This window comes from Urocitellus parryii, chromosome 3, assembly GCF_045843805.1.
Source record: "Urocitellus parryii isolate mUroPar1 chromosome 3, mUroPar1.hap1, whole genome shotgun sequence".
NCBI lineage: Eukaryota > Metazoa > Chordata > Mammalia > Rodentia > Sciuridae > Urocitellus > Urocitellus parryii.
This window is the reverse complement of record NC_135533.1, coordinates 29,962,167-29,971,872: the sequence shown is the minus strand read 5'-3', so window position 1 is coordinate 29,971,872 and position 9,706 is coordinate 29,962,167. Positions and strand designations below refer to the sequence as shown.

At 36.2% G+C, this 9,706-nt stretch overlaps 1 pseudogene; it reads left to right on the top strand.

Annotated features, from left to right (window-relative positions):
- Positions 1 to 2,926: 2,926 nt before the first annotated feature.
- On the top strand, positions 2,927 to 4,279 carry LOC113184734 (E3 ubiquitin-protein ligase SIAH1-like; annotated as a pseudogene).
- The last annotated feature ends 5,427 nt before the right edge of the window (positions 4,280 to 9,706 follow it).

Below are 9,706 nucleotides of genomic sequence, written 5' to 3'. Positions count from 1 at the left end.
AATGCAGATTAAAACCACACTGAGTTTCATCTCACTCCAGTCAGAATAGAAATTATCAAGAATATAAGTAATGGGGCTAGGGTTGTGGCTCGGTGGTAGAGCGTTTGGCACTGGGTTTGATCCTCAGCACTATATAAAAATAAACAGATAAAAATGTATTGTGCCCATCTACAACTAAAAAACATTTTTAAATAATATAAGTAACAATAAATATTGATGAGGAAGTGAGGAAAAGGTACACTCATACATTGCTGGTGGGACTGAAAATTGGGGCAACCATTCTGGAAAGCAGTATGGTGATTCCTCAAAAAAAAAAATAGGATTAGAACCCACCATTTGACCCAACTATCTTACTCCTTGGTATATATCCAAAGTATTTAAAATTAGTATACTACAGAGATGCAGCCACATCAATGTTCATACCAGCTCAATTCAGGATAGCTAAGCTATGAAAATAAACTAAGTGTGCTTCAACAAATGAATGGATAAAGAAAATGTGGTATATATACAATGGAATATTACTCAGCCATTATGAAGAATGACTTTATGACATTTGCCAGTAAATGGACAGATGGAAGACTAACATGCTAAGTAAAGTAAGCCAGTCCCCAAAAGCCAAAAGTCAAATGTTTTCACTGATATGTGGATACTAACCCATAATAAGGCAGAAGAGCCGGGAGAAGAGATATTCAGTAGATCTGATAAAGGGGAATGAAGGGAACAGATGGTGGATAGGAAAGGAAAGACAGTGGAATGAATTCCAAGTAATTTTCCTATGTACATATATGAATACATCATAGTGCATGTAGCAGAATAATAACCACTAACATGTTTTGAGCATTTACCATATGCCAGACAAAGTAATAATGTTTTATGTTTGTTAGCCCACTTAGTCCTCACAATTACCCTATAAGTACTATGACCAACTCCATTTTGTAGATGGGAAACCAAATTTTTATTTATTAATCTTTTATGTGGTGCTGAGGATCGAACCCAGTGCCTCACACATGCTAGTGCTCTACCACTGAGCACCAACCCAGTCCCAAAGTTTTATCCATATTTTTTTAGACTGAAATTGGGACCATATTTGTCAACATCTTTTCATAGACATGGAAAACCTAACCCACCATGTCACTCTCCTACTTCAGGAAAACCACCATTAATCACTAACAACATTTCTTCTCTATCCAAGTTCTAATACAAGCTCAGAATCCTCAATATATCATTCATGGATGACAAGAGCATGGATCCATGAATGGAAGACAACACTTGAGCTGAAATCTAGTTTGTATGAGCAAATAAATGCAATATTAAAGAATAAAGAAATAATGATGATTAAAATGGATATTAAAAAAATTAAAATAACAGAAATAACAGATGAAAGCAAAATCTGGATCTTTAAAGAATATAAAGTTTAAAACTTCTAGAAAGACTGATGAGGAAAAAATGGAGAAGGCAATTACTAAATCATTAATGAGCAAGTTATATCACTGCATGTTCTATAGAAATTAAATGGCTGAGGAAAAGGTCAAAACTTATTTATGTTATTATATTCACTAACTTAAAAGAAACATCAAAATGCCATGAGGGACACCAACAACCAAACCTCACTCACAAGAAATAGGTACGTACATAGCCCAATATTTATTTATAAAAGAGGTTGAATTTGTAGTTTCAAACATTTTTAAAATGACACTCTAGGCCCAGATGAATTACTAGTGAATTCTAACAGACACTTAAGGAACACATAATATTTATTTTACTTATAAACATATAAATTCAAAGGCCAAGAATATCTTCCTACTCTAAAAGGCCTCATTTATTTAAAAAAAAACAAAGACTTTCAAATTTCAAAAAGAATACTATAAACGAATAACCTCAATGAACATAGATGTTAAATACAAAGATTTAATAAAGTTGTATTGTGCAATATATGAAAACAATAATATATGGGACCATGTGTCATTTATCTCAGGAATACAATTTTGGCTAAAAATCAATTATAAAAAATATGTCACTCTGGTAAGAAATAGCAACAATTGGGGAGACTATGCATGCAGAAAATCTCTGAACTTCTTGTCAATGTTGATGTAAGTCTAAAACTTCTCTAAAAACTAGTGTTGGAAAAAAGTGATGATACATCAAAGTGTCATCTCAAGCATGAAAAGTTGGTTTAACATTCAAAATTAGTCTATGTAATTCATCATATTAACTAACTTAAAAATAAAAATCATAAATCATTTTAATGGACAATATCTACCTCATATAACTAATAAAAATGTCCATGGGTCTGGGAATAGAAGGGAACTTCTCCAATCAATAAGGAGCATGTAAGAAAAATCTACAGCTAACAACCTGATTGGGGTATAGGAATAAATGCTTTTGTCTCAAGATCAGGATGCTTGTACTCAATACTTCATTCCACAATGTCCTGAGGATCCTAGGCAGTATAATAATCAGGAAATAGAACTATAGAGGATTCAGACAAAAACAGGAAAAAACAAGACAGTAATTATTCACAGATGACATGATGATCTATGTTGAAAACTCAGCAAGGGCAAGGAGAAAGTAAAACCCTGAGTTCTCTTCTTACTCTTATCTTAGTCTTTGATTAATGCTTCCTTACAAAATTGCAATATATATTAAAACCACTTTATAAATTTTTATCATAAGGAAAATATAGCATTTCCTCTTTATCCATGTTCCAAGAATCCCCAGTGGGAAGTCATTTTGACTTTTCTAGAGGAGAGCAGCCACACAAAAAAAGCTAAGAACACCAAACCCAAGTATTCCGGAGCCAGAAATTGCTTCTGGGTGACTGACTTAAAGCTCTGACTCTGAGAAACTCGACTGGTTATTGGGTATTTGAGGGAACACTCTGTCCCAGTCACCCCTGTGCTTTGAGGAATCCACTAGCTTATAAAAAATGAGCCATCAGACTGCTACAGCATTACCTACTCATAACTCATAATGGTATCCACCATTCCAGAGAGTGCCTGACATGACTGGAACAACTGCATCCAACAATCACTGGGCAAGTCATTTTGAGTGTCCTGTCTGCTTTGAATATGTTACTACCCACTCTTCAATGTCAGAGTGGCCATCTTGTTTGTAGCAAGTGTCACCCAAAGCTCAGGTGGTGTCCAACTCACTGGGATTCATTTGCAACTTGGCTCTGGAGAAAGAGGTTGGTTGGGTACTTTTCCCTTGCAAATATGCCTATTCTGGATATGAAATAACTCTTCCACAATCAATAAAAGCAGACCCCAAAGAGTTTGGTGAGCTCAGGACTTATTCTTGTCCATTTCCTAGTGCTTCCTATAAATGACAAGGCTCTTGGATGCTTTAATGCCCCATCTGATTCATCAGCACATGTCCATTACCACAGGGAGAGGTTATAGTTTTCCTTGCTATCAATAGTAATCTTCCTGGTGTTATTGACAGGGCGATGATGCAGTCCTGTTTTGGCTTCACTTTATATTTGTCTTGGAGAAACGGGAAAAATATGATGGTCACCAGAAGTTCTTCCCAACTGTACAGCTGATAGGAATATGAAAGCAAGCCGAAACTTTTGCTTATCAACTTGAGCTAAATGGTCATAGGCAAAGACTGACTTGGGAAATGATTTCTTGATCTATTCATGAGGGAATTGCAACAGCCATTATGAATGGTGACTGTGATGTCAAGAGGAAGAGAGAAGGCTGGGAGGATAGGGAGATGGGCCCCTGGATAACTTTCTGGGCAGTAGAGCACAAACAGCAGCTGCAGATACCTGTGAGACATGATTGGAACAAAGGGTATTTTTAAATCAGGACCTACCTGACTGGGGGACTGAGGTCCATGTTTCTCCAAGAAAGGAAAAATGCCTGATATTTTGACTGGACTAAAGGCTGAATGAACACCTCGTGGACACTGAATGCCTTATCCAGGATTGGGCAGGGCACTGGCTTAATTAAACCTATAGATCTATATAAACCCCTAGACAATAGCCACTCTTGGTATACCTCTCTTGGCACCCCTCCCTTTTTGGGAGTACTACTTTCTTATTACTTTAATAAATCCTGTTGCTTTGCTCTCACTCTTGTGTCTTTATTCTTCAAATTGATGATACAAAGAACCCAACCCCACTCTGTCCACTCTCCTTGCTACAACTGCCTAGTCTTTGACACCAGCATTGCATGGCTTTTTTTTTTTTGCAGAAAATGTAAATTCAGGCATCGGTGTAACTATTTCCATGTGTTCAAATAGCAATCAAACATTTTTCTGGCCAGTGTTTTGAACTGTTGCATTCAATTTCACAGGAGAGTAAGGCACCCATCTGCCTGCCAACCTGAAACTCCTGTCTGTGGAAGTTGGACACATGAAGTAAATAAAAGAAAGGCTGTTAAATACAGGAAACATTTGCATGTTGTAACGCAAATATATTTTAAAATAAATCAATAGTAAACTAGTGAAAAATATATATATATACACATCCAAGATATGGGCATCTTTTGATTAAAAGAACAAGCATTATAAAATAATTCTAATTTTTGTGTTGTTGTAGAATGACATATTGTTGAAAATATTGGTTGTGTGTGTGTGTGTGTGTGTGTGTGTGTTCTTTTCCTTTAACTGATAAACCATCTGAATGGTCTTGGACCACTGCTTTTCTCCCTTTTTAGACAGTACATAATGCCACTAGTTTCGTGTGTGCGTGTACGTGTGTATTTGATAAACTATAATTAATCAAAATTTTCACTGAAAAAATTTGACTTATTTTTCTGTAATTTCAGAAAAATTTGTCCTCACTTTTTTTATACCTTTTTAAAGTTAATATCTTTTTGATATACATAATTGTGTTGAGAGCCAGAGCCCAAGGGGCCCCAGCAAACTTCCAGCTGCCAGCTGATGATTGGCTCACAGCAGCCCAGCAAACTTCCAGCTACCAGCTGATTGGCTCCTCTGTGGTGATGCTCATTGGGCGGTTTCCCCGCCCTTTCAGACCACTAAGCTGCTCATTGGGGGACTTTTTTTGGCTCCGCCCACATGACCCAGCCAATTGGCCTCAAGAGCAGGAGGAATGGAGGGAGGGGGGGTTGAGAGGCTTGTGGGAAGCCCGTGGTGGCAGTTGGGCTCTATGATATACATAATTGCTTGTGGCAAATTTATGTGTTCAATACACATTTTCTTTTTCCTTATTCATCAGTTCATTAGAAATACTTTTAAAAGAAGAAAAAAATGAAATACTTTAAATTTAGCTATTTTGTGACTGATATGAGTCCCAGAAAGGAAGGGTTACATCAGAAAAAAATCTCATTTGATTCAAATGTATGAATTGTCAAGATCATTGTACAGTCATGTGTAGCTAATAAAAAAATTAAAAAATAATAAAATTAAATTTTAAAAAGCTATTTAGGGCAGCTATAATGAGATCTCTCTCTCTCCTCTCTCACTCTCATTCTTTATTTTCCAGTTGAATCATACTTTCAGGCTTACTCTGAGAAGTTAGAGAATATATTCTGATTAATGTAAATACTGATCGGGCTTTTTTTTTTTACCTCAAATATCTTGGACAAGTCACATGTTTAATTTGTTCTTCTGTTTATTGATTTTTGCAGAATAAGGCTTCTTCATGCACAAAATTTATAATTAAGAGCAAATCATTTATTTTAAAAAGGTATTGCCAGACGTGGTGGTGCATGCCTGATCGCAGCACCTCAGGAGGCTGAGGCAGGAGGATTGCAGGTTCAGTTAGCCTCAGCAACTTAGTGAGACTGTAAGCAACTTAATGAGACCCTGTCTCAAAAAAAAAAAAGGTTGGGATGTGACATGTGACTCAGTGGTTAAATGCTCCTGGGTTCAATCCCTGGTATAAAAATAAGAAAAAAGGAATTTTGCAAAAAAATATGGTTTTAGTCTTTTATAATTCTCATTAAAAGACTATATACCCCCCCAAAAAAAAACATGGACTGTCAATGCCTAAATATGAATAATACTGAACATTATATATGCTTTTTCATTTACATACCTATGATAAAGTTTGAGTCATAAATTAGGGACAGAGATTAATAACAATAAGTAACAACCAAAAAAATTATAACAATAAGCAGTAATAAAATTTATGTGAATTTCTCCCTCTCTCTTGAAAAAGTTAAGACAAATCAGATATTTTTAGACTGCTGTTGACTGAGAATGATGACAACTGCAGAAAGCAAGATTGTGGGTATAGGGATTACTATACGAACACTCAAACTTCATTCTATTTCTCCAGAGCTGCTACCTTGAGATCCCTATGAAGATGTGGCTGGTTTCTCTCTGAGTTCTGCCAATGACATGGACAACAGGGATAAGTGGCATCTAACTCCCCTTCATCTGTGTTGTCTCCAAGATTAGAACTTACAGATATCTTCTTGGACTCTGGGTACTGTGCCTGCTGGAAAGGTTGACTCTGCCCAGTCCATTAATGATTTTGCCAGCACAAAACCACTTTAGTTAATCTTCCCATGGACTAAACTTCTACATGTCTCCCAGCAGACCAATTTTTCTTGACTGATAGAAAGGTAGGAGGGTTGGATGTAAAAGCAAGGACTGAAGGCAAGGTATTCTGATCCTCCTCAAGGGCACTTTAATCTGTGACCTTGGACAAGTTCATTAATTTAGCCTAATGAACTTTATCTGTTCACTTAAAAACTCTGAACTCACAGTCTGCTTAGAATATGATCTCTCATGTTTCTGGATCCTAATTATTTACTGTTATTTAAAAATAACTCACAGGAATCAAATTATGTTATATGCATGTATAAATATGCCACAGTAAAACCCAGTGTTCTGTATAATGAATATACACCAATAAAATATTTTAAACTGATAGGAGGCTAAATTGGAATACATTGAATCATTATGTAAAACTTCACACAGTGAGTGAAAAGTTGCCTACTGGCCATTGTTGGGTGACTGATGTCTGCCACGGAAACGGAATACAAAAATCAGAACTCACAGGCTTCTTAGAATCTGATCTCTCATGCTTCTGGATTCTAATTATTTTCAACTGGAAAAGGCTCATATGTTTTAAAGACATATGAGCCTTTTCCAGTGTTCCTGAATTGACAGAAGATACGACAGATTGATAGGAGCAAAGCACAGTGGCTGAAGAGATCATATAATAAAAAAAAAAAATCATGAAAGACCAGTTGCTCTTAGTTCCTGGAGTCAGAGTACCATGAAAGCAGGGGACCCTTGTTTGCTTTTTCCTTTCCCATGGGCTCTGTTCAGAATGCTTTCTCACCAGTATTCCCAGGTGAAAGCGGGAGTGAGATTGTGTGAGAGGTACCTATTCTGAAATAAATCATTTGTGGGTGAGCTCAGAACTGAGCAAGCACTAGAACTCTGGGCCGATGAGAGATCCCTTTTCTGCAGTCTTTGACACACATAATGAAATAGAGCCAAAGCTACTGCTGCCAGTTTCACAAAGTACTCACTTTGACAAGAAAATCTGATGACTGCCAGCCTTCATGCTGGGGAGTCAAACATTTTGCACCAATATTTATCGCATTTACTTTTTTTTTTTTTCCAGGAAAATGAATCACTTCCCTGGGAGAATTAAGCAGCTCCTTCCTGTTGAGGCTGCAGACTAAATGCTGACCACCAGCAAGGGCTCTTTTTCCCTCTAGGGCTCCTCAGGAACCTGTTATTTACTTTCCTCACAATGGCAGCCCATGGTTGATCAGGCAACACTGTTGCATTCAGATATGCCCTTGGGACTGTAATCTGCACTCTTTGGCCTGTGTGGTTCACATTTGTGGTCCTTGATTGAATTAATATAAGGTTCCTCCCTTTTTAGGCTATTGATTTTAGATGTGAACAATAAAATCACCTTGACTATAGATGTAAAGCCATACTTCCCATTTCCATCTGTAGCACCTTAGAACAATTCTGCTATGGCTCCGAATGCCCTAGAGCACTGTCCATATAACTTAAAAACATTGTAAAGGGAAATGTGAGCCCTCTGTTTTTATGTATGTTTTATCAATGCTTTGGCATCCCCTATATCCCACAAAATCTTGTTGCTAGGATGCTTCTTTTGCCTTTAATTTCACTGGTCAGGTAGGGAAAAAAAATCATACATATTTTTTCTTTCATCTTTCTAGTTTCTTGGTTAAGATCATGTTAAACATAAATTTTTATAACCTTTAAGCTCTTTAATCAAATACACAACTAAGTCTTCTACCTCTCTGTTGCTGAGTTTCAATTAGTTCCCTCCTTATGCAAATATGGTTACTTGATCACTATCAATACTATACTTGTTGAATACACTAATGAGAGAAACTCACACTCATAGGTTAAATGTATAGATAATCAGCAAGTTACTTAGATCTGAAATTTTTTAATACAATATGAAAACTAAATTGCAGAACTGTTGTGACAACGAAACAAATAGAGTTAAATATTTTATTACAGTACATGGGATAGGGTAAAGTCCTTAAAAACAGCAACCCTGATTATTATTATTAGTAGTAGTGCATTATTAAAATAATTGTTTCCTTAGGGCCTTTTTTAAGATAAATGAATGAAATGAATCCTGTGTGAGACAAAAAATGTGCCCTTTTCAAGTCTTCAGAGAATAATTATGATTTGGTATGATAAAATTTCTTCAAGTTGGGAATTTCTATAACTACAAATACCATTGCCTTTGATTCCAGTAAAATTCAGACATTTTCTTCAAGCTGCTGGGTGTGATGGACCTAAGGTCCTGCATATGTTAGTTCCTCTAAATAGTTAAAAGGAACACTGTCTTCTATTTCCTGGACTTCCACTAAAGAAACAGTATTAAGTATTAGCAGGTATGTCTCTTTTGATATCAACCACTTAAAAACTCAAATCAAGCTTTAAAAAAAAGAAACAAAAAGCAAAATAAAATAAAGAGAAATAGATCATTTATTGACTTTTTAATTTTTTGGTTGTAGATGGACATAATACCTTTATTTTTATTTATTTATTTTTATGTGTTGCTGAGGATCGAACCCAGTGCCTCCCACATGCTAGGTGAGTGCTCTGCCAACTGAGCCACAATCCCAACCCTCACTTATTGACTTTCTTAATAGAAATATCTAAGAACTGAGTTTTGTGGTTGAGGTTGTTTTGGAAGAAAATTCTTTAATGATTAAAAATGAGTGTAAGAATTTGCATTAATATTGTTAAATAATTATAAACCAGTGAACATTTCTGCAGAAGCAAGAAGCAAATAGGATGGTCCAATCTGAAGGCATCTTTTTTTAGTATAGAAGTATGGATACATTTAACATATTCTTATTATGCAGATAGCTGGACATTATCTGGCTGTCCATCAAGACAGATTTTCTTCCTTCTCTACCATAGTATGTAGTTCAGAACCAACTCATATGAACTGGGTTCCCTTGTTGTCTCTACCTTTTCATTTGTTCAGACAATGTGAGGTGCTGTCTGAAAGCTTAAGATAGAGATAGTTGAGGGTACTTACCCCGGCTATTCCTCCTTGCTATGCTTTGTGTTGGATAAGGCTGTGTTCCTCTACCAAAATTAGAACTTTCAGATACGTCTCTCCTATACCTGGAAGTCTCAAAGAAGATTCCAGGAAATATTCACTTCCCTGTTTTTTCAAGCCTAAAGTGAGAAAAGCTTCCTGTATTTACTAGCTATTGGGTGTTTTGCCACTTATCAATTTTCCTTAAACGCTACCACATCTTTG